The sequence below is a fragment of the Pinus tabuliformis genome, chromosome 5_1, assembly GCF_031772625.1.
Source record: "Pinus tabuliformis cultivar Carrire ecotype Pingquan chromosome 5_1, CPIR1, whole genome shotgun sequence".
NCBI lineage: Eukaryota > Viridiplantae > Streptophyta > Pinopsida > Pinales > Pinaceae > Pinus > Pinus tabuliformis.
The window spans coordinates 252,527,795-252,555,302 of record NC_142305.1 but is presented as its reverse complement, the minus strand read 5'-3'; the positions used below and the strand labels follow the sequence as shown (position 1 = coordinate 252,555,302).

Here is a 27,508-nt window from a genome sequence, read left to right as displayed (position 1 = left end):
ATTATGATTATTACTGCTTATTGGGTGACTTTCTTATCATTCTCCCCCTTAAAAATATTATGCCTCGATTCTCTTATACCACAAATTTATATTTTGAATATTAATGCACCAATTTTTATCATTTTCTCACAAAATATTTTTTTATTATTTTTATTGTTTGTTTTGATTTCTTTTCATTTTCCATAATTTACTTGTATGTTGATCTTTTAAGTAATTTAATAGGTGGATAAAGGAAAAGAAAAAGGAATAATGAAAAAAATTATAGAATATTGTAAAATACAATCCCTATAACTAGAACATTGTAAAATACAATAAGCATAAAGAAGAAAATGATGAGTATACAATTGCCCAACTTATATGATACTATTATTATTATTATTACCCATTTTTAAGGTCACTACCAAGCTAGACACTAAATTGGTGTATGAGATCCCTTTGTTTGTGGGACAAGGGACCCACCTCTACACAACGATTTTTTTGTTAAGTCTACAAAAGCATACATACTCTACCCCTATGATTTTGAACTTGTGACCTTTTAAGAGAAAACACATGCTCTTAACCATTAGGCCCACTCAAGCTGTATTGACCAATTTTCTTTACACAAACATCGATACTCTCCTCTCCAAAACTAATTAAAAAAACTCTTTAAATTAAATATAAAATTTCTACACAAAAACTAGATGTAAAACTTCTACACAAAAGACAAATTTCTTTTTCCCTATATTAAAATGAGTTTCCACACTAATCAATACAATGTTGAGAGTGAAATGGTATCAATTAATTAATTTATTTTTTCGTAAGCTTGGTAAGACTACATTTTCATCATGTCCAACTTCTCACCCTGATCGGGGGATAGCACAAGATTTGAACCCAAGACTTCTACATCTTCATCATTCCAATTCTCATCCCGATTGGGGGATATAACAAGATTTGAACCCAAAACTTCTGGTTCGGTAAAACTTCATTTCTACCAATTAAACTACCCCAAACAGAGAAAATCATATTAAATTGAAATAAAATAGCATTAAAATTTATAACTCAAAAAACAATGAAATTTATAAAGCAATAACATTAAAATTAATAACTCCTAGTGAAATAATCCAAATATAACTTCCAATGACTGGAACTTAACACCCCACACAAATAATAAAAATCTAGATTCCAATAAGAGTAAAGTCCTTACATACGCGTTTTTGACTTAGATTTTATTTTCCCATCGTCAATAATCTTATCCAAAAAAATATTTTCAATGCACTTTAATAATTAAGGATCATTTTATTAATTTTATTTGCTCTTTGAATATTTTGAGTATATACAGAAATTTGTCCTATGGAATAGGGCATTAGAAAAGACCAAATAAGTTTGAAAAGAAAGAGTGTCTCTGGGAACATGGAAACAGAAAAAAAAAGATTCATTTATGTGAGATCTTCAAAGAAAATATTTATCATTTATCCAGTGAGAGAATCTTTTATTTCTTTCTTTCTTACACGCTGTATTGAAAATTTATATAAACAATTGGGTTACATACTAGGCCTCCACGTATCAGAGGAAAAAGCTAATGTTATTTCCCACGTAGATAATAATCGGTACCATATTTCAGTCCAAATAATTTTTCATTTGATGGACTCTCTCATTTGTATTTTGCCGTTTCGCATTTGAATATGCGATTCATCCACAATTTCCTGATGGATGACGACGAAGAGCGCGTGAAACGAATTTGAGGATTCAACACAGCTGGTAACGGTAAATTGTTGCTTTGAATTTCGATAATTTAGTATATTAACCCTCAAAATTTTTGGGTTGTTGAACAAATGATTCATTCATTCTGGTAGGAAATTGTTCAGTAATCTTATAATTCACATTTGTTTTAGTGAGACCAAGATGGTTTATGATGCATTTCCTACACCAAAAAGCTTTATGAATCCATGGCCAACTTTGAGGAAGTCACAGGGTTAATGTGATAGGAATAGCATTCTCCCTCATTACTGTACTAGCCTCGCTTTCAGTATAGATGGCCAAACCTTTTGGGCATTCTCTCGCTTATGGTGGTTATCTATTTCATTCTAGACTACATTGGCATATCCCCATGCTGGGATATCTTTCGACATTAATTTTTTTTTCAGAAGAAAAAAACATCATATATTTATATTAAGTATATATAAAGGTCTAGATAAAAAAAACTGTATGAGGCTGTTACGGTAAGAAGCCCAGCCCTCATTCTTTACCTTCATGAGAAATGCCTAAGCATCATTTTCAGAATGACCGAAATCGAATTCAGGACAGCGACATAAATGACACTGAGAAGAGACAGAACTTCTCCCAGATTTGAGACCCAGAAACTTTTACAAAACTGTTATAAAACTGTTATAAAACTGTACCAAAAACGCAGACCACCAAGATGACAGTTGCGCCCAGTCAACTGATATGAAGGAACCATGTTCAACAGGATCATGAGGCATAGAGACATACAGACCAACAGAGACCAGGAGCAGATGTAGGACTACGACATCAAAAGAGAAGCATGATAATACAAAAAGCTTTTAATGGAGGGACTGATGACAGGCCAGTATACGCTGGAAGATAGCCTGGATAGGCTCCTTAGCGTCTTGAAAAATATGTGCATTACTTGACTATGGTGGATGCAAAGTACATACCTCTGGTCATATGGAGTAGGTTTATGCTGTTTGGGGCTTTATTGAGTTTGAAACTTTGAAGTGGCTTTCAAATTCTTGTTTATATATATCTCGAGATGTTTCTACGAAAAATGCTCGTCAGAATTACAGCTAGTGTATCCATAGCTATATGTAGAAGCAGTTTTATAGTAATTACAACCCTCAAAGCTTTATTATAATACAAGTATATCTGAGTTTAACTTAATAACGGGGTTTTGGTCATGGGGGTTCAGGTGTTCTTAACGGTTATGCCTCTTCTTATAAAATGGAACATAGAGAGGTGGCAGTTGATGGTCTCCACAAGTACCATTGAGTTGTTGACAAACAAATTGGATGACCTTGTATGCTTCCGAATTTAACCAACGATTAGTGTCAACTAAGTCAAATGGAGGTAAGTTCTGGAATGAGTCAAACACGAAGCCTATGTCACTAGAAAGTTGGCCACGAGACCCGTTTCTCGTTTCATTGAACTGTTCTCATTCGCTTTCTTGCCCTGACACTATAGTGTCCTTGTAATCAATTTTATACCCATAAGATACATTGGGAAAGGGACGAGGTGGGGGCCTCATGTTTCTTGTCCATTGAAATCCTCTAGCTTAGCTTAAAAGAATAGACAAGAGTGTTTATAGAAGGATATTTGTGGCGATAAATGTCCCGAAAGGTCTGTCATAAGTATCTTTCATTTCAGATGGTATTTACCCATTAGAAATGGTCATCTTTGGCTGGCCTGAATGCTCATTAATTGCGGGAGACTGCAGATATATTAACAACCCAAAAGATAAACAATGTTGACACACAGGCCAAAATATTATCAGTGGCTGGGCTGTAACATCATCAATGTGGCCAGCTGCAATAAAGGCCACACTTGGCCATCTACCATGCAGTGGGAGCAAGCCTGCCAGGATTTGAACCTGGGTCTTCATGACAACTGCTCCAACTTGTTGTTAGACCACAACTTGATAGACTTTATATTTTTTCATTGAAAACATCCTCAAGGAAACATTCTAGGCACTTCCTCACATTTTGTGGGTGGTGCCTGTGGTAAATGCTGCTGGAGTACATCGTGTACTCCTAACCTAGAGAGACTCTACTAGACTCGAACCACTGGCCTGTCAATGGTATCCACTTTGAAACTGGTTGGTTCGGATTCTAATCTTGACAGTGCATAAAATCATAAGCTAGTGTGAAGTATGAAGGAGATACCTGATGTGATCTACTTATATGGCCTTTACATTAAACATTTCTCACTTTTTATGTTACAATGACTCTTGTATACATGTTAGTTGGTCTTACTTGATTCTTGTAGCCCCTGCTTGCTGATGATGACATAGACATGGTCCCTTGGAGGATGTTGATGATCTTCTTTCACATTTCATTGAGGACATTGCATACCCTTTGGAGGGTGTTGGGTCCTTGGGATGATATGACGACTTGTTGAGATGCCCCACCTTTGATGATGGACATTGAGCTTTTGCATGTTGACGTTACACTTGACGATGATGATACCTCCTTGGAGAGGTCATGGAGCCACTTGTGTTGATGACCTCATGCTCTTGCTTGAGGACGCTGCACCTTTATGATGATATGATGTCACTATACTTGCGTCGACTTAACATGAAGGATGATGATTTGGCACATTCTTTTGAGGAGACATGACTTTTGAGTGAGACGTTGCACCTTTTGGTGAAAAGACACAATGTTTGGAGCATTATTAGCTTATTTTGGAGGGTCTGTCAACCTCATTCGCTCACTTTCCCTGCACATGTGATCTTTATGAAGCATTTATTGAGGATAACTTGTTGATTGAGTGTTTATTCTTCATTGTAGAGGCATTTTTGGGGGTCAGTCTCGACCCATCCACTTTGTATCATTGACTTTCATATGTTTTAGGGGCCTTTAGTGGATAGTAGCTATTGAAGAGGCATAACATTTGCTTTCCTAATATAAATAGATGAAGTGCTACCCTCATTTGCATCATTGCTACTTGTGGAGTTATACTACTAGTCTACTTTTCTTATTATGAAAAAGGCAGTGAAAAGATGACTAAAGTGACTTCTTATGGAGATAAACTTAGTGGATGATCTTGTATTTCCTATGAATTTGGATAATCTTGTTGGATTTGTTTATGGATGAATTAAGTGTAATTGTTCTTGTCTAATGGAGATGGTGCATTCACTTGGTCTCTTTTTTAACGCCCTAAGTTAGATAATAACATAAAATGATGAAATTTAACTTAACAGTGAATTCATAACCAAAATTTAACAATTCTCATAGGCTCTAAGTTTGGAAAATTAACAGAATTTTAACGAAATTTATACTCAGAATATCTAGAGAAACAAAAATTCAACCATTCATTTACAGGTACTTACCTAAACTTTCATTTGAAGTCGATCCCGAGCTGTCGTAGCTCCAAATTTACTCCCATTACCAAAGTGACCAAAACCTCCCTGCCACACTGGTCACAATCTCAGTACCCAGCTCCAAAATACTTCAAAATTGAAACACTCTGGCCCCTGTGCCCAAAAGCTTCGAGAACAATCAAGGCTTCACTCTCTGTCTGTGGCTCTCTGTTGTAAATTCCTCTATCTCTCCGAAAAAAAACTCTAGAATGATTTCCCAAACTGCCCTTCCTCTCCTAAATAGCAAAGGTTCCTTCACCTCTACGCATTCATTCACCGTCCTATAAAAGAATATTAATTTCTGTCAAACGGTGGCTGCCTTTTTAGTGTTATAGAATTAATTTCGGGGTTGTCGTAAGATCCACCGCCTCATCATGTTCTTGCATTCAATCGAATCAGATGACATTTTTTTTGATCAAGTAAGAGTAGGACCTTCTATTAAGCTAGCCAATAATACATAATTTACATGAAGCCGCACCCGCTCTGTGAGAGTTCCACAGTCAGCAGGGCAGGCAGAAACCTAACCACTCACCCAAACCCAAGAGAAGCCAAAAGAAACCCTGCACTCCTTGGAAGACGAGTCCACCGGATCGAGGCCCACAAAAAGCTACTAGTGTCCCACCGAGGGTCCACAAGAGAACCCACAACAGACCACCCAAAAAACTAACTTACGGACTCGACGAAAGCTATAGGCTTAGTCCTCTAAAATTTTTCGGGTCCGAAACATTCGAACAACTTGCACGAACAAATCACCACCGTTGACTACTCAACTTAGATCCAACGGCCTTCGTGGATATCGGGCGGACGAGAAGCACGAGGGTTAACCATCCGATGAGGGCGGTTTTCTCTCACCTCTCGCTGCAACGTGTCGCATGATGAGTGGAATCGGGGGCCAACTTCAAAAAACCAAAAACCATTCGGACCCCGCCCGATATACCACTTGTGGTTTTGAATCCGTTGTTTCATGGAAAAGCAATTACGCTCTGTCGCCAAGCGATGACCGTCAGACCAGTCCCGTGGGCAATTTCTGAGCCTTCCGCCTAGATTCTCCGTCAAGCACCCTCTAAGCAAAATGAAAACAGGTGACCAAATCTGTGGTGCTACCCGAGTCAGTACCTTCACCATCCAACCAAAAGTAATCAGAGCTTTGGAAAGTAGCCAAAACCAAAAATGGTCAGACGGTTTAGGGTTCACCATCCTCCCGCCTGTCTCCTGAATCCCTTCGATCTGTCCTGTTCATCCATAGTTCCATATCTTTGGTTGCCAGATAGAGACAATCCTCTCGCAGTTTTCTTGTAGGTAACGAATCCCAAGCATACTGAGAATCCCTATCCCTATTGGTCACTCCTTTGTTCGCCAACCGATCCGCTAACATGTTTGCTTTCCTTTTCACATGGACAAATCTGACAGTTTTAAGGGTTTGCAGGTGGGAGTGGATACGGTGAAAGACCTGCAGGAGCTTCCAATGCTTCGACACTTTATCTGGAGAAGTTCCATTGCATATTTTCTTGGCCGCTCTAATGATCAATTCCGAATCTGCTTCAATGATAACATTATGTGAATTTGACTCCACCAGGATTTCCAAGCATTGCTCTAATGCCAGGAGCTCAGCCATGTTATTAGTGACCTTCCCCAAGTGGCCATGGAAGATTTTCTTTGTTTGCCCCTGATAATCTCTTATGGCACCCCCAAAGCCAGCTAAACCTGGGTTGCCCTTAGAAGCTCCATCGATGTTAACCTTGAAGAAACCATAAGGAGGGGGCTTCCAAATGCTGGCCCCTGTATTTATTAAGCTCACTCCCTTTATTATTCCTTGAGGACTTATGGACTGGAGACCCAAATGAAGTATAATATTCTCCTCTTGAGGCAGAGGAGGATCCTTAGGAAGTGTCCTCAATAAGCTTCTTACTGTGTCTTTAAGCTGCCTTAGAATTTGATCAATTATGTGTTGGGGCTTGCTTGTTTTATCTTTGAAGATCCACCTGTTGCGCTCTTTCCAAACATTCCAAATGACAAAGCCTGGAACCAGAATCCAGGCTTTGTTAATAATCTCATTCCCTGAGAAGTTCTTCCTCCAGTTTTTCAAAGTGTTGGATATGCTGAGACTGTCCCTATCAGTTTGTCTGAAGATTGAGGCCACCTAGTCCCACACCCTAGATGTGAAAGGGCAGAGGTTGAGAAGGTGTTCAATTGTTTCCTCATGTGAGCCACAGAGGTGACATTTGGAAGGGCCAATGAAGCCTTTCTTTAGGAGATTCTCCCAAGTTAAGATCTTCCTTTGATGCACTAGCCAGATGAATAACTTTATTTTCATCCAGTGGGGGTTTTGCCAAAGCTTCTTCCAGACTTGATCAGTATTCACAAAGTTAAATCCTGTGACTTCCTGTTTTGCCTCTTTGAGGTTAAAGTTACCTTCATTATTCTTTCCCCATCTTAATTGGTCAGGTGAGGAGGAAACCAGAATCCTTCTATGCTCTAAGTCCTGGGTGAGAGCGTCTGCCTTGGCCTTCAGAGGACTCTCATCACTGTAACTTAGATCCTTCCATTTCCTCCATTTTTCATTATTCCTTCCCTGGTCCCAGAAATCTTTTACCAAAAACCAACCTTTGCTATCTGTGTCACTCTTGAGAGCTGCCAAGTCATCCCTATACAGGTTGGGTTCCTGTTGCCAGCTGTCCTCCCAAAATCGAGCGAGGTCCCCTGCTCGGATTTCCCAGAAACAGTGTTGCTGAACAATGCTTTTATTCTCCCAGGCAAGGTTCCAAATGTGGGAGCCCTTGATTTGTCCTGACATTCTAATATGATCCTTCTCCTGCCAATACTTGGCATACTTTTGTTTCCAAAGCTTAGCCCAGGGGGCATTCGACTCCTTGATCCATCTCCACCAAAGCTTAGCTCCTGAAACTTTGCTGAGAGTCTCAGGATCATGCAGCCCCAAGCCGCCATGGCTTTTGGGCTTGCAGAGCTTGTCCTAGGCTACTAAAGCCCACTTCTTTTTCTCTTCCCCTCTGCCCCACAGAAAGTCCCTTTGTATGCTCCTTATCTGCTGCTTAATACCTTGAGGAGCAGGGAGAGCTGAAAACATGAAAATGGGAATGGCCTGCAAGACCGCCTGTGTGAGCACAAGGCGCCCTGCTAAATTTAAAGACCTACATGTCCATTTTCTGACCTTGTCCTGAAGTTTATTTAATATTGGTTCCCACACTTTCTTGCTTAGAGGTTTGTCAGTAAGAGGAATGCCAAGATATTTGGAAGGTAACTGTTCCCTTTGAAAACCAAGAATTCTGGTAATGTTTCTCTGAATAGCAATATTAGTGTTAAAGAAAAAGACTTTGGACTTGTTGAGGCTTACCTCTGTACCTGCTGCCATAGCAAAGTCGTTTAAGATGTTTTTGATTGCTCTGGCTTCCCTGACTGTGGGTATGCCCTACAACATTGTATCATCCACAAATTGTTGATGAGTGTTTGCCGCTCCATCCGAGGTGAGCTTGATACCCTGGATTCGACCTTCAACATTTGCCATTTTGATTGCCCTACCTAGCCCTTCCATCATGAGGATGAAGAGGAAAGGTGAGAGCGGATCACCTTGTTTGAGTCCTCTAGAGGGTGTGAAGGTTCTTGATGGAGCTCCATTAAGCAGTATGGAAAAACTGGTCGTGGTAACTAGTGCCATAACCCATCTTATCCAATTTTGGTCAAAGCCATAGGCTTTTAGAATTTCTCTTATATAAGACCAGCTTAGTTTGTCATAGGCTTTTGCTAGGTCCAACTGAATGATCATACCCGCTTGTTTGTTGCTTTTGAGAGAGTGTACCACCTCATGCACTTGGATGATATTGTTGAGAATTTGTCTTCCTTCCACATAGCCTGTTTGCTCTTCCGAGATGAGAGAAGGTAGAAGGGGCTTGAGTCTATTGGCTATCACTTTGGAAATGATTTTATACACCACATTACATAAGGCTATGGGTCGAAAACCATCCGGAGTCATGGCATTTTCCTGCTTAGGGATTAAAGCTATGAAGGAAGCATTAAGAGCCTTCAGAACCTTTTTGGATTTTCTCGAGTCTTCCACAACCTCGAGGATATCCTGTTTGACTGTTTCCCAACAGGCTTTGAAGAAGTCTACATTGAATCCATCCGGGCCTGGTGCTTTTCCACTTTGCATTTCATTAATCACCTCACTGACCTCCTCTTCCGAAACTGGCCTGTTAAGATTGTGGTTGTCCTCTCTGGTAACCAGCTTAGGGATATACTGGGTGAAATGATCAATGAACCTGGATCTATCCTCCATTGGCTCCTTTGCAATATTGAAGAAGTGTTGTACAAGGATCGATTCCATATCATTGTGAGAGACAAGCTCAATGCCTTGAGAATCTTTGATCTTTGTGATTCTGTTGTGTGCCCTGTGAGCCATAGTGGATTTATGAAAGAACTTTGTATTTCTTTCTCCCTCTTTAATCCATTGAATCCTAGATTTCTGCCTCCAGAAAATTTCCTCTTGTAAGCATCGATCCTCCCATTCTTCCTGCAAAGAGTCAGTTAGTTTTTGCCTCTCTTCGGTGAAGCCCTCTATGATGTTGATCTGATTGATTTCCTGGAGCTTCTGCTCAATTTCTCTTTTGGCCTTGAAGATATCGCCAAATTCCTTTTTGTTCCAAGCTTTAAGTTTGGATTTAATGTGTTTAAGTTTCTGCTGGAGCATGAACATTTTAGTGCCTTGAATGTTCAACTCCTCTCTCCACCATTTATCAATGTTACTAGTGAATTTAGGGTGTGAGAGCCAGGCATTTTCAAACCTGAAAGGTTTGTTTCTCGGAGTGCCCATAAAGGTAGCTTCCAGCTGTACTGGCCAGTGATCCGAACCTCCAAAGGGTAGAATGGAAGCTATCATGGCGGGTCCTGTGAGGAGGAGATCCTCTGAAACAATAAATCTATCAAGTTTGGAAGCCACTTGAGAAGCCCCTCCCCTTTTATTGTTCCATGTGAAAGTTCCATTTATTATTTCAATGTCCACTAGTCCCATGTTCATAATGAAGTCCTGGAAGGCTATGGAGTCTCTGCCTAGCTGTCTAGTGCCTCCTTTTTTCTCTGAAAGAGATCTTATCATATTGAAATCTCCTGCAACGATCCAAGGCATATTGGGATGTCTTGCTCTTAGATCCTCTAGGGAGGTGAGAAGCTTGAGTTTATCTGCTTGCTTTTGAGGTCCATAAACATTTGTAATCATATATATCTCCTTATCACCTACAGGTTGACACACCAAAGAAAGATAGTTCCTGGATGCTTCAGCATCTAGGATTCCAAATTTCTGTGGATCCCACAGCGTGAGAATCCCCCCCGCCGAGTTATTTGCCTTAACCTCTAGATACTCATACTTGATTAACCACTTATTATGAATTTCTCTTATTTTATCCATCAAACATTTTGTCTCCTGAATAAAAACCATGTCTGGTTTTTCTTCTTTCATTCTATTACTTAGATTCCTTTGTTTCCTTCTACTCCCTATACCTCTAATATTCCAGGTTGTGAGCTTCATTAAGAAAGGTTAGTAAAGGAATAGCTGGTGAGATCTTTCATCTTACCTGAGTTAATCAATAGTTTTCCACATTCGTTTAGCAGCTCATTCTGTCTTTTTCTTCCTCTTTTCCTTCCTGAGTTCTTTGGAGATTGTGCTTGTGAATTCTCCATCATTTTGACCCCACTTGGATCGTGGCTTTCATGGTTTCTTTTGACACCAGTTCCCTTCGATTGTGACCTCCATAGAAAGAGCTGTTGTACTCTGTCATAATCTTCTTTTGGTAGGGAGTCCACTCCTATGTTCTTTCCTTGTTCCAGAAATTTCTCTAGATCTAGATTTTCCCTATCTAGAATCTCCTGTAGTTCATGGTCCTCCGTTCCTGCCTCACTTGGAGTCATCTCATGGTCCCTACTGATCTCCATGCAGCTTGGTAGATCATCCTTTTGCTAGTTGTTCACTGCGATATCCTCCATTTCAGCTTCCTTATCCCGCTCCTTGGTTATGTTCTCCATGTCCTGGACTGTCTCCATGTTCTCCTCTACTTCCTCTAGGATTTTGAAACTGTTGTGTCTTGTGTGTCTGTCCTCACTGATCTTCTTGTGTGGACGTTTACCCCCTTTCCCTTTGCCCCCAACCTTGGTGAAACCCTCGTGATCTCTATCCAAAGTAGTTTTCCCATTGCCTTCCATATTGTTTGTTGGGCAGTCTCTGAATAGATGGCCATGTTCATGACATTTGCGGCACCTAAATGGTATGTGCTCATAGTCCACAGTCTGCACCCATTCTTCATCATATACCTCTAAAATTATCGCTTCCGGAAGGGCTCCAGATAGGTCCATTTCCACACATATTCGGGCGAAGGAGGTATATTTTCCTTTCAGGGTTGCCTCTGAGATCTTTAGAAAATGCCCCAGCTTGTTGCCTATGGTTTTCAAAGATTCTGGTAGCCAATAATCCAGAGGAAGGGAGTATAGTCTAATCCAAACCGGTACTGATGTGAATGTCTCACGTTCTGGGACAAAGTTCATCATCCATGGTTGCATGTAGAGTCATGCTACAGCATAGAAATAAGGCCCCCCTTCGAACACTCTGTCTTTGTCCTCTAGGCTTGTGAACACCACCGTGAAGAAGCCCTTAGAACCCAGATGTAAATGTATTTCTCCCTTTGGCTTCCAATGGCTCCTTATCCAGACATGTAATGCCCTCTTTGTCGGCCATAAGCCCATGAACTTGCATATGATCGCATGTTCTATCATATGGTCCCTATGCGCTTGTATCGTTGGATCACTCAATATGACTCGGGGAATAATACTCGACTTGGGTTTACAGACTCCCGTGGTCCTTATGGAAGTTGTTTTTTTACTGTTGCCTCCATTCTCCTTTTCTTTACTTGTTTCCTGTTGATTCCCTTCCTAATCTTGAAGTTCGTTTCTTCCAAATCTTCCATTTCCTCTTGCTTTGGAAACCTTTTCCAATGGTTTTTTGAAATGCTTCCCTCCTACGTCCTTACCTCCCTTTGTGACTAGTTGACTGTAGGAGGGAGCGGCGCTCCCCCCTGCGTGTCCCACCATGGAACCCTAAGTCAAAACCCTAGCGCCAACTCTAACCCTAGCTCAAGTTGCAGCTCTCCGAGTAAATCCAATCCCAATTATGAATCAAATGACATTATAACATAAGGTGAAGTCACTTTTAATTTTGACGGTTGGTGTTTAGATTTGATAAAATATTATATAGTCATATAGTGTTACAATGTTCTAAATAATGTTTTTTTTATAACATATAATATTTAATAATACAATTTTTTTTTTTTTTTGTAAGCTTGGTAGGACCTTCTCATTTTCGAATTTTTACATGTCCGTTATTCACCCCATTTCCGGGGAGGGTAGCACAAGAATCGAACCCAAGATCTCCGGTTCGGTGAGACTTCATTTCCACGGTCATTGCCACTTGAGCTACCCCTTGCGGACATTTAATAATACAATTTTGGATTTGGCTTATGTAATCATTTAAAATATATTTTGGGTTATAAGTGTATTTTTGTAATGTAGTATAGTTATATATACTGGGTGGTGAACCTATGAATAAACTCAATATATTCACTATATCTCTTACTTAATATATATTCATTCTATTTATGAGAGTTAGGTATTTAATTAGCACCTTCGATAATTAATTCATTTATCCTATATTCAGACATTCTTCATGAGTAATTAATATATATACTATTGCAATGTATGTGATGCATGCATATGTAGCTATCATATGCATGCCTCACATGCATGCTAATATTGCTATGCTACTCGTGATTTGAGATGGGTCGTTACATCTTTTGAGCAAATCAATGCTTTAAAAGCCTTGTGAAGCTTTCTAGTGGAGAAACTTCCTTTGAATTCTTGAATTTTGTATGTTACAAGGTAAATCCTCTAGGGGTAATAGTGGAGTCTGGACAATCCTAGAAGTCATTTTATATCCTCTCATTCTTTCACAAGGGAGTCCGTAGTTGATCCCATATGCTTATAAAAAAAGTAGGGACTAGTCTTTCTCCCAATAGTCAATCATAAAATCCAAAAATTTACTTTTATTTTTGTTGTTGTAGGGCTATATTAAGGTTTAAATCAGCGAAATATGTTGGATGGTGTTGTCATTGATGTCAACCCTGGGGTTTGACTTTGATTGAAACACCCGTCATTGATGTCAAATGAACAATGAACACTTCCTAGAATTGTCTGGATGACACCAAGTTGAAGGCTACATTGTTGGATGGTTGAAAACCCAAGTCCTAGGGTTTGGGTTCCTTGCACTGAGGATGTACCCCGACTTTGTTGAGTTTAACTTGGAAATCCATGTCATTGGATTCTCCTTGTCGAGATCTTTCCGGTGGTATGTGGTACGCCTCGAGAGGCCTCCTGGTTTGAGAGATAATTGAGTTTGAAGTTTGTGACCCCAATTTCTGGGCTAAAACCCCAAGGGGTGGTGACATGGCATAATTTCACTGGTTATGGGCCTCAACAACTAAGCATGAGGGTTTATTCTCATGTTTTAAGAAGTAATTATCGTATGGAAAGGTATCGCACTTATGAGAAGGGTCTTTCATCATAAAATTGCCTAAATTCCTTTGCTACGGGTAAGACCTTTTGATTAAAATTTAAGTTAACAAAAACAAGCATGATTATTAAACTAATTAACATTATTAAAAATGTTTAAGCTCCTAAAATCCTCTAATGCCTAACTTAGGAGCCCTTGCATTGATCTATAAAAGAAGACCTAATCTAATTTCAAGCCATAACATTCTTAACACATTTATCTTATTATTTCACACCTCTGAAATTGTTCGACCTATCTGAGGCAAGGACAGCGAAAAAATCAGTAGTTAAGGCTTGATTGTCATATGATTCTGCGATCTTTTGAAAGAGCGAAGGCCTAAAGGTCTTGAGAGGCAACTTATCTTTTGTCCTTAAAGCTCAGACCTGTGGTGGAGGAATTCATTTGGACAGGGCATTCACTATATTTTAGGTTAGTCTTTTGCAAATTGCACGTACATGGATTAAGTCTCGGACTTGAGGCCATACAAAATTTTGGTCCTGTATAAGCAGTCACAAACAAGGTTTTTGCGTTGTATTTTTTTGTTTTGTTTTGCCTTGGGTATTATGGGATACGTTTGAGCAAATTAATTGAGTACAATTCTTCAACCCTCTCTAGGGCACATATTACTGTACATTTCAGGGACTTTTTTATTGTTTTTCTTTTGGTTTTTGTTGGGATTCCTTGGGATAATTTTGTTGGTTCAAATAAAATAAGACTAGTTCTGTTGTGATCATTTGTTGTCTTGTTTTAGAGAGCGTATTCTAGACTAGTTTGAGGCTTGTCTTAGGGCATTTTTTTTAGGTCTGGTTAGGGATCATTCTAGGGCACTGTTTAGGACTTTAGGTTCAGACCTTGTACAGTGATATATAAGTTCACTGTGGAGAAGTTAGAGATGTTTGAGATAAGGGAGAATTGAAGTCTAAATTGATTACAATTTTGCCTTGAACAGTGAGTCTTAATCATTTCATATAACAACACAATCTTCAACGACAGTTGTCAATATATGACAGTGTTTCTCACTGTAAGACAGTGGTTGTAAGGGGTTCATCGTTTGAGTTTCAGTATCATGCACTAAGCCAATTATTAAATTTGAAGTTTGTTGAAGTGATCCATTATAAATATATCATAATTCTACCTTTCATCTAGGTCAATCATTGATACATAAACAACACAGGCTCTTGAGCAGACCTAAGCTAGATACAAGACTGTGGTTAAGGCTAGCATATGTATATATATTCAACAATCTTGACTCTTATCATGGCAAAACAGTTCTGAAGCCTACATCAGCGTTCAGAAGACACTCTTTTGATTGTTTGAATACTTGTAGTAAAGCTATGACATTGACCATTGACGTCATCATATGACTATATTTAATAAACTGTTAGATACCTGTTAAGAAGCAGCTAGGTAGGTATTGACAATACTATTGTCTAGTTGATGCATATTTAATCAGGATCTAATCCTGAATAAAGATGTGTTTGATGCATAGAGAGTACTGTGAGGAGGACATGAGTAAAGATGTGTTTGATGCATAGAGACTCGAGAGTACTGTTAAGATTACATGGTTGTTGAGGGCTTAGTAGTGATTAGAGTTATTTGATGCTGCCTAGGGTTTCATAATAATTATTGAGCAAAACTGATTGATCTTTAAAGCAAAGATATTAAAGATGCTATGGTTTGCTTGATTAACAACGTTTGAGTCAAGTTTGTTGCCTAAGGTTTTGATATATATGATATTTATGATAATCATCCTAGGTTGACTTGACAATGATGCGTTGACACCTTGACTTCACTTGATCCATAGATTGTGGCACATAGACCTATGACAGTTATAACCTAGGAATTTGTACTAGTGATGATCTAGGGATTTGTAGTGATGATGTAGAGGGTGTACTATCATAATGACATGACTTTACATGATAGTAGGTCTTTGAGGGCAATATCATCTTGTTGTACAACTTATTGATGTGAAGATGGATAACAGTGTATGACTAGTGATTAGTAGTGAAGAGACATATGCTGGTAGCTCTTCGTGGGCAGAGTTTGAGAGCATTGGTAGCAGGTCATAGGGATGACTTGAAGCATCTTGGAGTATGTCATTATCAGAGATTTGGGTTCAACATTTTCAACAGTAAAGGGTGATTGGTTCAGTGATATTGGTAACCAACGTAGTGAGCACATGAATGCTCATCTATTCATGTGCAATGCAATGATTTAGTAGTAATGTACAATGGCCTATGTGAGCAGTGACATGTAGTGATGTGTAGTGGTTAGTGGTAGCAGTTCGTACAATGATGAACAATGGTTAACTTGTGCAATTGTCAGTTGATTTGGTAGCAGGGTTTGATGCGCAGTGTAGTGATCAGTTTGTGCAACATAGTGTAGTGATTTGTTTGGACAATTTTGTATAGTGATCAATGGTTACCAGGATTTGACAGGTTATACAATACAACACATCTTCTATTCAATTATCTTATATTGATTCAGAGCACAGGGGGATCCAGTCTGAAAATTGTGAAACGTGGTCTGCTTGTTGATTAGGGTGGTAGGGTGGTGCAAGGCAGGTGATTGAAGTCACCTTTAGGTTATGGCTTGAAAACACTTCAGGGCGGCAGGGTGGTGCTAGGGCAGGTTGTATCCTATGCAGGACGTTTGGCATCCTTTCACTTGGGGCTGATAAATTACAGGGCGATGAATCATCCTTATTAACAATTGGTAAACAGAGTGTTGGGGCACCCGTCAGGTTGTGCCCTGAATTATAGGGCATTGGGGCATTCTTCTGGTTGAAACAGGTTATTAGGGTGTAGTAGCATCCTACAGGTTGTAACCTGTAAATCAGGGGGTTGGAGCCTCCTTCATTTGTAGTTGAAAACTCGTTGTAATTACTTTTCTTTTAAAGAGGAAATGACAATGACCAAGAAGCGTTCTGTGGTTTTTGACCCGAAGGGGGTTTTCCTTCTAAAAATTTTGTGTTTACTGTCTTTATCTTTTTGCATTGTTGTCTACTGTTGATTATTGTTTATGATTATCTGAAGAAGAACAATAATAATAACTGAAGATTAACTATCAATATGAAAAATATTAATAAAGTGCTAATTGCTAAGAAACACTAATTCAGCCCCCCTCAGTATTTCCAACAATTGGTATCAGAGCTTGGTTTCTTCAGTAACAGCCTAACCACTCGAAGGCAGATCTTAGATTATAGAGATGGGAAAATCGAAGAAGAAATCGGCCAAGCATTCAAAGGAAGTTTCAGGTACTGTAATATATGAAGAAAATCAATATTGTACTCCAACTCCCGAATTTGATGATGATAATTATTGGATATGGGAATCTAGAATGGTAGTCCATTTGGAAGCTCATGATGTATGGAAATTTGTTATGTTTGGGGACACATCTACCGATGAAGCTAAAAGGAACATTATGAAAGACATGAATGTCATTTTTAATATTTTGCCAGATCCCATAAAAGCAAAAGTTGGTCAATGCTCAACGACCAAAGTTCTTTGGGGAAGGATCCATAATCCCTACTCAAAGAAGCATGCAGGTCAAGATATAAATGTTGATAATCATGTGGATCATGATATCAAGGAATCAAACCACGATGATAGTGAAGAAATTGGGGAAATGAGTGAGATCGAATTACAAAATGAAGTGATCAGAGTTATAAAGGAACTCAAGATGAAAGAGAGAACAAAATTTCTGGAAGCATAATTGGAAATAGCAAAAGGATGTGCCAGAAGACTCAATAAGAAGAATGAAGAATCCGAGAAAATCAATAGCAGTATTAGAGTACAGTTGGAAGAAGCCAAAAAGGTCGAAAATTCAGAATGGAAGAATACAGAGACATAAAATCACACACTCAAGAAAGAAGTCAATCAAAAGCAACATGAACTTGATGTAGCCACTGTAGAGATTAGCAGGCTTAAGAAACAAGTATAGGAAGCAGAAATTGAAAAGAGAGACTTGGCAAGCCAGTTAAAGGAATCTAGTTAGAGGCATGAAATTGAAGTTGATCAAAGCAAAAAGGACTGGATACAACTATTGCAGAAATAGATAGGCCCAGGATGGAAAATGGAAGACAGAAGGAACAAATACAAGTTCTCAACAGAGAAGCAAAAAAGGTCACTCTTCTAAAGCTACAAATAGAAGCAGCAGAAAGAAGACGACAAATTTTGAAAAGCCAGTTTCAAGAGGACCTTGCTCAAAATCAAGAAGAACTTGACACAACCTTTAATGAAGTCAACAAGTTCAAGGATTGGCAGAAGGAACATTTGCAGGTTAGTGATAGGAAAAATGAAGAATTAGCCCAATTGAAGATAATGGTAGGAGAAACAACTTCAAATAATGACGGTGAAGCAATCAAGGACAAAGGACAACAAAAGACTACGACACCGCCTCCAAAAAGGAATGAGTATAGAACATCATCCAAGTACGTTCGTCCATTTATTGGTTTTTGTTTTTCATGTACTAACTTTGGACATATGGTTAGGGATTGTAAAGTTGTTGATAGGTACAATTATCAAAGACTATCGCCTCCGAAGTTAGAATAATCTGGGTACACTCAATCATTTAATGGTTATTGTTTTTTATGTACTAAATATGGACATATGTCTAGGGATTGTGAAGTATTTGATAGGTACCATTATCATCCGCAAAATCCTAGAGGCAAGTTTGCAAGATCATGAGACAGGTTCTATGATGATTTTGTTAGCAGAGAATATGTGCCAGATGGGCCAAACATTGAATGCTTCAAAGGTCACAACTATGGCCATATAGCTTGCCATTACAGATATCAGATGGAATCGCTTATGGACAACATTAAATGCTTCAAGTGTCATAACTATGGGCACATTGCTCGAGATTGCACTTGCAGGTACAAGAAGGCCTGGAAAAGGAAACAGGTACAAGAAGACAAAGCAGAAGAGAAAGTTTCAACAACTATGCTCTCAGGTTTCGTAAAAGCAAAAGGTCATGAGGCATCAACAGTTGCTTTAGATGATGACACGAGTCAAGATGGCCCATTGGGTGACACACCATTCTGAAAAGATACGGCTTGTAGACTCCTTGAAACTTGAAAAGGGGGAGCACATGCAGGTTACAGGTCCACAAGGATCATCATTGACAAATTATTACAAGAAGGCTTCTCGTCAGGGGAAGCACAAGTAGATGACAGGTCCACAGGAAGCAGGGAAATTGTTAGGGGGAGTCACCCTTTGCCATTTATGTCAAATGGGGAGAGAAATCATGAGAAGAAGATTGAAATTATGAGAAGGAGATGGAAGCATGAAGTCAGGGGGAGTTGTACTCGCAAAACGAGTATGTTTGTTGCCAACAATGACAAATGGGGAGATTGTTGAATGGTGTTGTCATTGATGTCAACCCTAGGTTTTGACTTTGACTGAAACACCCATCATTGATGTCAAATGAACAATGAATGCTTCTTAGAATTGTTTGGATTACATCAAGTTGAAGGCTTCACTATTGGATGGTTGAAAACCCAAGCCCTAGGGTTTGGGTTCCCTAGAATAAGGATGTACCCCAACTTTGTTGAGGGTTTTTGAAGGCTTGAAACATTGAGTTCGACTTGGAAATCCATGTCATTGGATTCTCCTTGTCGATATCTTTCTGGTGGTTGGTGGCATGCCTTGGGAGGCCTCCTGGTTTGAGAGATAATTGAGTTTGAAGTTTGTGACCCCAATTCCTGGGCTAAAACCCCAAGGGGTGGTGACATGCATAAATTCATTGGTTATGGGCCTCAACAATTAAGCATGAGGGTTTCTTCTCATGTTTTAAGAAGTAATTATCGTATGGAAAGGTATCACACTTATGAGAAGGGTCTTTCATCATTAAATTGCCGAAATTCCTTTGCTATGGGTAAGACCTTTTGATTAAAATTTAAGTTAACAAAAACAAGTGTGATTATTAAACTAATTAACATTATCAAAAATGTTTAAGCTCCTAAAATCCTCTAACGCCTAACTTAGAAACCCTTGCATTGACCTATAAAAGAAGACCTATTCTAACCTCAAGCCATAACATTCTTAACACATTTATCTTATTATTTCACACCTCTGAAATTGTTCGACCTATCTGAGGCAAGGACAGCGAAAAAATCAGTAGTTAAGGCTTGATTGTCATATGGTTCTGCGATCTTTTGAAAGAGCGAAGGCCTAAAGGTCTGGAGAGGCAACTTATCTTTTGTCCTTAAAGCTCAGACCTGTGGTGGAGGAATTCATTTGGACAGGGCATTCACTATATTTTAGGTTAGTCTTTTGCAAATTGCACGTACATGGATTAAGTCTCGGACTTGAGGCCATACAAAATTTTGGTCCGGTATAAGCAGTCACAAACAAGGTTTTTGCGTTGTATTTTTTGTTTTGTTTTGCCTTGGGTATTATGGGATACGTTTGAGCAAATTAATTGAGTACAAATCTTCAACCCTCTCTAGGGCACATATTACTGTACATTTTAGGGACTTTTCTGTTGTTTTTCTTTTAGTTTTTGTTGGGATTCCTTGGGATAATTTTTGCTGGTTCAAATAAAATAGGACTAGTTCTGTTGTGATCATTTGTTGTCTTGTTTTAGAGAGCGTATTCTAGACTAGTTTGAGGCTTGTCTTAGGGCATTTTTTTAGGTCTGGTTAGGGCTCATTCTAGGGCACTGTTTAGGACTTTAGGTTCAGACCTTGTACAATGATATATAAGATAACTGTGGAGAAGTTAGAGATGTTTGAGATAAGGGAGAATTGAAGTCTAAATTGATTACAATTTTTCCTTGAATAGTGAATCTTAATCATTTCATATAACAACACAATCTTCATCAACATTCGGTATATGACAATGTTTCTCACCATAAGAGAGTGGTTGTAAGGGGTTCATCGTTTGTGTATCAGTTTCATGCACTAAGCCAATGATTAACTTTGAAGTTTGTTGAAGTGATCCATTATAAATACATCAGAATTCTACCTTTCATCTAGGTCAATCACTGATACATAAACAACACAAGCACTTGAGCAGACCTAAGTTAGATACAAAACTGTGGTTAAGTCTATCATATATATATATATATATATTCAACAGTCTTATCAAGGCAAAACAGTTACGAAGCAAGCCAGTATATACTCAAACAAATGCTTAGGTGACTGAAGCCTACATCAACATTCAGAAGAGACTGTTTTGATTGTTTGAATATCTGTAGTAATGCCATCACATTGACCATTGACATCATCATATAACTATTTTTAATAAACTGTTAGATACCTGGTAAGAGGCAGCTAGGTATTGACATAATACTGTTGTCTAGTTGATGCATGTTTAATCAAGATCTAAACCAGAGTAAAGATGTGTTTGATGCATAAAGACTATTGTTAAGAGGACAAGGTTGTTGAGGGCTTAATATTGATCAGAGCTATTTGATGTTGCCTAGGGTTTCACAATAACTATTGAGCAAAACTGACTGATCTTTAAAGTAGAGATATTAAAGATGCTAGGGTTTGCTTGATTGACAATGTTGAGTCAAGTTTGTTGCCTAAGGTTTGATATATATGATATGTATGATAATCGTCCTAGGTTGACTTGACAATGATGCTTGATACCTTGACTTTCTCTTGACCCATAGATTGTGGTACATAGACCAGTGACAGTGATAACCTAGGAATTTGTACTAGTGATGATCTAGGGATTTGTAGTGATGATATAGAGGGTGTACTATCATAATGACATGACTTTACATGATAACAGGGCTTTGAGGGCAATATCATTTTATTGTACAACTTATTGATGTGAAGATGGATAACAATGTATGACTAGTGATCAACAGTGAAGAGGCATATGTTGGTAGCTCTCCTTGGGCAGAGTTTGAGAGCATTGGTAGCAGGTCATAGGGATGACCTGAGGCATATTGGTGTATGTCATTATCATACATTCGGGTTCAACATTTGCAGCTGTACAGGGTGATTGGTTCAGTGATGTTGGTAGCCAGCGTTGTGAGCACATGAACGCTCATCTATTCATGTGCAGTGTAATGATTTAGTAGTAATGTACAGTGGCCTATGTGAGCAGTGACATGCAGTGATGTGTAGTGGTCAGTGGTAGCAATTCGTACAATGATGAACAATGGTTAGCTTGTGCAGCTGTCAGTTGATTTGGCTGCAGGGTTTGATGTGCAGTGTAGTGATCAGTTCGTGTAGTATAGTGCAGTGATTTGTTTGGACAATTTTGTATAGTGATTAGTGGCTACTAGGATTTGACAGGCTATACAGTACAACAACATCTTCTATACAGTTATCTTATATTGATTCAGAGCACAGGGGGATCCAAACTGAAAATTGTGAAACGTGGTCCTCCTAGTGATTAGGGTGGCAGGGTGGTGCAAGGTAGGTGATTGAAGTCACCTTTAGGTTGTGGCCTGAAAACACTTTAGGGCGACAGGGTGGTGCTAGGGTAGGTTGTAGCCTGCAAAGGACATTATGGCGTCCTTTCAGTTGGGGTTGATAAATTATAGGGCGATGAAACATCCTTCCGACAACAGTTGGTAAACAGAGTGTTGGGGCACTCGTCAAATTGTGGCTTGACTTACAGGGCGTTGGGGCATCCTTCTAGTTGCAACAGGTTATTAGGGTGTAGTAGCATCCTACAAGTTGTAACCTATAAATCAGGGGGTTGGAGCCTCCTTCAATTGTGGCTGAAAACTTGATGTAATTACTTTTCTTTTAAAGAGGAGGAGAAGACAATTACTAAGAAGCGTTTGGTGGTTTTTGACCCGAAGGGGGTTTTCCACCTTAAAATCTTGTGTCTACTATTTTTATCTTTTGGCATTGTTGTATGGTGTTGTCTACTGTTGATTATTGTTTATGATTATCTGAAGAAGAACAATGATAATAACTAAAGATTAACTAATGCTTTAAAAAGGATTAATAAAATGCTAATTGCTAAGAAATACTGATTCACCCCCCTTCTCAGTATTTCCAATAAAATATGCATTTTCATCCATAGAATAACTAGATGTCTATGTTGGGCAGTTGGCTTTGTCTGAATGGCTGGTGGCATCCAGTGTGTTGGCATTGATGTCAATTAGGTTAGCATTGATTAGCATGATATGTCAAGCTCAGGGGGAGACCCATGGTTGTTGCAGTCCTTGGTAGAGAACCATCATAGTAGCAGGACGAGGTAAGAAGCTAATTGTACCTATGATGGTTAGGGAGTCCCAAGCTTTGGAGGAGATTTTGGCTCAGGAGACTAGCTCATATGCTCCTGGATGTGGCATAGTTGGATAGTGCTTAGAAAGCGCTGTCCAGTGGTATATTGAAGTCTACAAATGGCCTCCTGGATCGAAATTTATTGCTAGTCAAAGTGAGGACCCTCAAAGTCAAAAGGGCAGAGCTAAAAGTGGTTGGAGGACCCTTTGGAGCAAGTTTAAGTTTGGTGGAATTGCCAAACGTGGTGGAACAGTTGACGGAGGTGACCACTATTGAAACGGTGGGCAAGTTCGTGGGTGGATCTGCGGCCACGCGTCCCCACCAGGGCTTTGGTGTAATTGCGACAAGGTCTGCTACTTGACAGTTAAAGTGGAGAGGGGTGGCGCAAAGCTAATTGGCCAAACCACTGATTGCAAGATCGACGACTGAAGTTGATTGCGCCACCCCCTGCCCTAAAACCATAAACCATGCAAAGGGGTGGCAGAATGGGTGGTTTGCTTAGCACAAACCACAAACAAGTTTGCTCTAATAGCGGGGCAGACGTGAGTATGATGTCATGCCGACAGGGTGACCACAAAAGGTTCAAAGGGTGCATAAGAATTGAAGATAGGGATGACGCAACTCAGGGATGACATCAACATGTCGTGGTAGTACGAAGGACACATGGCATGTAGATTTGACATTTTTGGGTACCCAAGTGGGCCAAAAATGTGTGACATGTGGACCAATTCTAAGGCACCATGTGGGGCTAATGACACAAGCATGGCGTCATCCCCGTGGCTTTATCCCAAAGGTTTAAAAGGGTGCACAGGCGGAAGTAGTGGGCTGACTTGGCACTGGGCCAACATGACAGAGCATAGGGCCAATGAAAAAGGCTACGAGTGGACCCACGAGACCTGTCATCCCTAAGGCTTGACCCCGGAGGAAATAAAAGGGGGTAAGGGAGAAAGTGACAGGATGACAATGCCGGGACATATTAGCACGTATTGGCGGAACCACAGGCCAATGAGAGAAGAGGAAGAGCAGCCCCATGGGACATGTAATCCCACAAGGCAAACCTTGGTAGTTTTAAAATGTGCAATAAAAATACATCAAGATAGAGGTGTCGAGGGCCAATGTTTAGCGCTAAGACTTGGTTCTGTGGACGCCTTGTGACCATTGGCACGGAAGGTAAATGTGTGGTGTTTAAGCCCTCGGGGGCTATAAGTAGCTTAGACATGGTTCCATGTGCAGTTGGTGATTAAGGGTGCAGAGGAAGATAAGCCCTCGGGGCTTAAAGGTAAAAAGGCATGCATAGAAGTTAAAGGCTGTGGTTATGACACTTGGTCTTATGGGCCAAAAGGACCACAAATTGCAGAGTTAAATTAAAAGGCCTGGTTCAAGCAGATTTTTCCATCCCTAGTCTTCCTTGCACTACATGAAGAATTAAATGAAAGGAATGCTCAGGTGCCCATTCCTTGAATTAATAGAGTTGTAGTGGTCGAGAAGTTGTACAGAGAAGAGTGATAATGTTTCCCATACACATTTTGACTGAGAGTTAATTCTCAGTATGGAAGAACACTATGAAGGTCAATCACAAAATTAATTCAGCTGCAGAGGCTAAGTATTCAAATGTGTCAACAGAATGGAGACCATACATGTGCCAGAGGTTGAGTGAACCAGTCCCATACGCAGGCTTTTAATTGAAGACCAGTGTGCCACAGTATGCATTGAATGCGGTGGTTGATGAGCTGATAGGGAGTGTTGTGCACTGTGTCTATGGTGAACAAAAAGGCTCATAAAACATTGAGTCTTGTGTGAAGCAGTATTGTGCGCAGAGTGAAGAGTGTGAGGGGATGTAAGTAACCAAGTGTGAGCAGAAGGGTGATGGTGGCTGAGAGCTGATAGTTATACAGAGCAATTAAGGGTCGAGACCATAGCTAATTGAGCAGCGAAGTGTGCAGTGCAAAGAAGGGCCGCAGAGCAGAGAGGATGGTGTTGTGTGGAACAACTGACCAGGTTTTATATTTTTGTGCATTTGTATAGGTCTTTGTTTTCACAACTTGAAAACTGTTTGATAAGTAGAAAGTTGGCTAGAGCAGGTGTTGACCTGCATTCGTAAGGGGTTGGTGCCTCTTGGCAAGTAGTGGCTTGCTATCTTAAAGGGGGTTGGGGCCTCCTATGAGTGGGTGCTCACAAACAACTTGATGTAATTAAGTAGGAGCTTAAATTACATCATAATAACAAACAGATTGGTGGTTTTCTCCCTTTGGGTTTCCACGTAAAAATACCCGTTGCAATATGTGCATCTTGCTCAATTGATGGACCGTGTGTTCATGTGAATGATTTACATTGCTGCCTATGTATTGTATTGAGAATGCTCACATAAGTAATTGCCAAGAGTGAAATGAAATTAAGAATTGAGCTTAAAATTCAAAAACCTCACTAATTACTGATTCACCCCCCTCTCAATAATTCCTTATTCCAACAATTGGTATCAGAGCCAAGTTCCTTTAGGAACAATTTAACCACTGGAAGGTAGATCTATAAGGAATCATGTCTAGACAAGAGAGTCAGGATGCTTACTCAAGTAAGATACTAGTCTTTGATGGGACAAACTATGCTTTTTGGAAAGTCAGGATGGAAGCCTATCTCATGTCCCTAGGGGTAGATGTTTGGAGCTCTGTGTTGGTAGATTATGTTGTCCCTGCAGTCCCTCCTATAGATGTAGATGGTAAAAAGGTGTATGGAAATAATGCAAAGGCCAAGAATGCCATTCTCTTCAGTCTTAGTCAATCTGAACTTGTAAAGGTTATGCACTGTAAGTCAGCCAAGGAAGTGTGGGACAAGCTTAATCAGAGCCATGAAGGAGATGAGAAAGTTAAGCAAGCCAAACTTCAAACCTTTAGAATGAGGTTTGAGAGCTTGAGAATGAGTGAAAAAGAGAGTATAACAGAGTATTTCCTCAAAGTTGATGAAGTAACCAATATGATTAGAGGAGTTGGTGAACCTATAAAAGAAGTAATTATTCAGAAGGTTTTGAGATCTTTGCCTATGAGATTCAATGCCAAAATCTCAACCATCGAGGAAATGACAGACTTGAAAAGTATCACCATGGACCAGCTACTTGGTACTCTCACAGCATATGAGATGAGAGTAGGAAAAGAGAAGACTGAACCGAAGGAGGCAACTTTCAAGGTGCCCAAGAAGGCTAAGGAGCACAAAGATCATCAAGATTGTTCTAGTTGTGAATCTGATTAGGAGTTGGCTCACTTTGCCAAGAAACTAAAACGTGGTTCAGGAAAGTACAAAGGCACATTGCCCTTCAAATGCTTTGAGTGTGGAAGAGTTGGACATTTTGCTTCTAAGTGTCCTTAATACTTATAAAGAAAAGTCAGGAAATGACAAAGACCAAAAGTCCGAAGATAAAAGTCAAAAATTTCAATAAAGGAAGTCCTTCAAAAAGAAGGGACTCTACTCCAAGGAGGACAACTCTGCACCAGAATATGAGAGCGAGGATTCCCTAGAAGGTGAGTTTAATGAATGTTTGCTTATGGCACTTGAAGCTGACTCCAAGAAACAAAATGTCTTAGACTATGAGGAATAAGGAGTAGTGGATCTTGAAGGGGAGCTCATCAGTGCTCTTGATGAGTTAAAGAAGGCCAGGAAAAGGAACAAACAACTAAAAGAGTAGCTGTTGCGTGCTAAAAAAGGTATGTATAACTCAGACAATGAGGAGTTTGTTTATCAAAGAGAAAAACTTGAAGAAGCCATTAAAAGTAAAGACAACTTAGCTCTCCGATTAGAAGAAAAACAAAAAACATGTGAAAAGCTAGAAGAAGAGAATAAACTCTTAAAGCAGGAGCTGATCAAGAAAAGGGAGGAGATAATCTATGAACCATGTAAAGAAGAGATTCTGTCCCTAAAAGTCAAGTTAGAGGAAGCAAAATGGAAAGAAGAAGTTCTGAATGATTTGATTCTTGAATGGGAGGAGAACTATCAGAGTCTAGAAGCAGAAATTGTCTCCTTGAGAATAGATCTTGAGAGATTCGAGATTGAGAAGGATCTGGACAAAAAATTTGCTAAAGGGACAAAGAAGTTAAACTACATTTTGAGCAGTCAAAGGCCTGTAGAGAACAAGACAAACTTGGGATACTTTAAATCACAAAAGTCTTTTATGGGAAAGACAAGCTTCAGGTCCGTAAGATTCGAAGACCTCCAGAGCTATGCAAAAGTGCTTCACGGAAGAATCAATGAAGATAAACAAAAATCAAGCTAGAGAGGCACTCAACATTGGAACAAGAATTCTAACATCTCAAAAGACGCACACCATAGAGAAATGAACCAATCAACAAAACGACAGAGGTACCTACGACCTTTTCAAACTCGTCAATTCTCCAAATTCAGGTACCCAATTTTTTTTTATGTTCATTACTATAAATGCCATATCTTTGGACATAAAGCTATTAATTGCAAACGAGTCAAAGTTGAAGGAGATGAAAACTTAAGATACAAAATTATCAGAACTCTAGAGCTTTGAACTCACTACCCAGGAATAGAAATCCTTTCTCTCCCTTGATGGATGAAGTTAAATGATTCAAATGCAATAATTTTGGGAACAAGGCAAGTGAGTGCAAAAGTAGGTTTGAGTACCCTT

At 39.5% G+C, this 27,508-nt stretch overlaps 1 protein-coding gene across 6 annotated transcripts in view; it reads left to right on the top strand.

Moving 5' to 3' along the window:
* The first annotated feature begins 1,454 nt into the window (after positions 1-1,454).
* LOC149164359 (uncharacterized) overlaps positions 1,455-27,508 on the top strand; it is a 240,123-nt gene continuing 214,069 nt past the window's right edge. For 2 of the 6 annotated variants that reach the window (XM_089432075.1, XM_089432073.1), the window contains exon 1: positions 1,456-1,737. The gene's annotated coding sequence lies outside the window, so the exon portion shown is untranslated. Of the gene's footprint in view, positions 1,744-27,508 lie in introns of all 6 variants that reach the window. The other 4 variants (XM_089432074.1, XM_089432072.1, XM_089432077.1 and 1 more) reach the window with 3 other exon arrangements.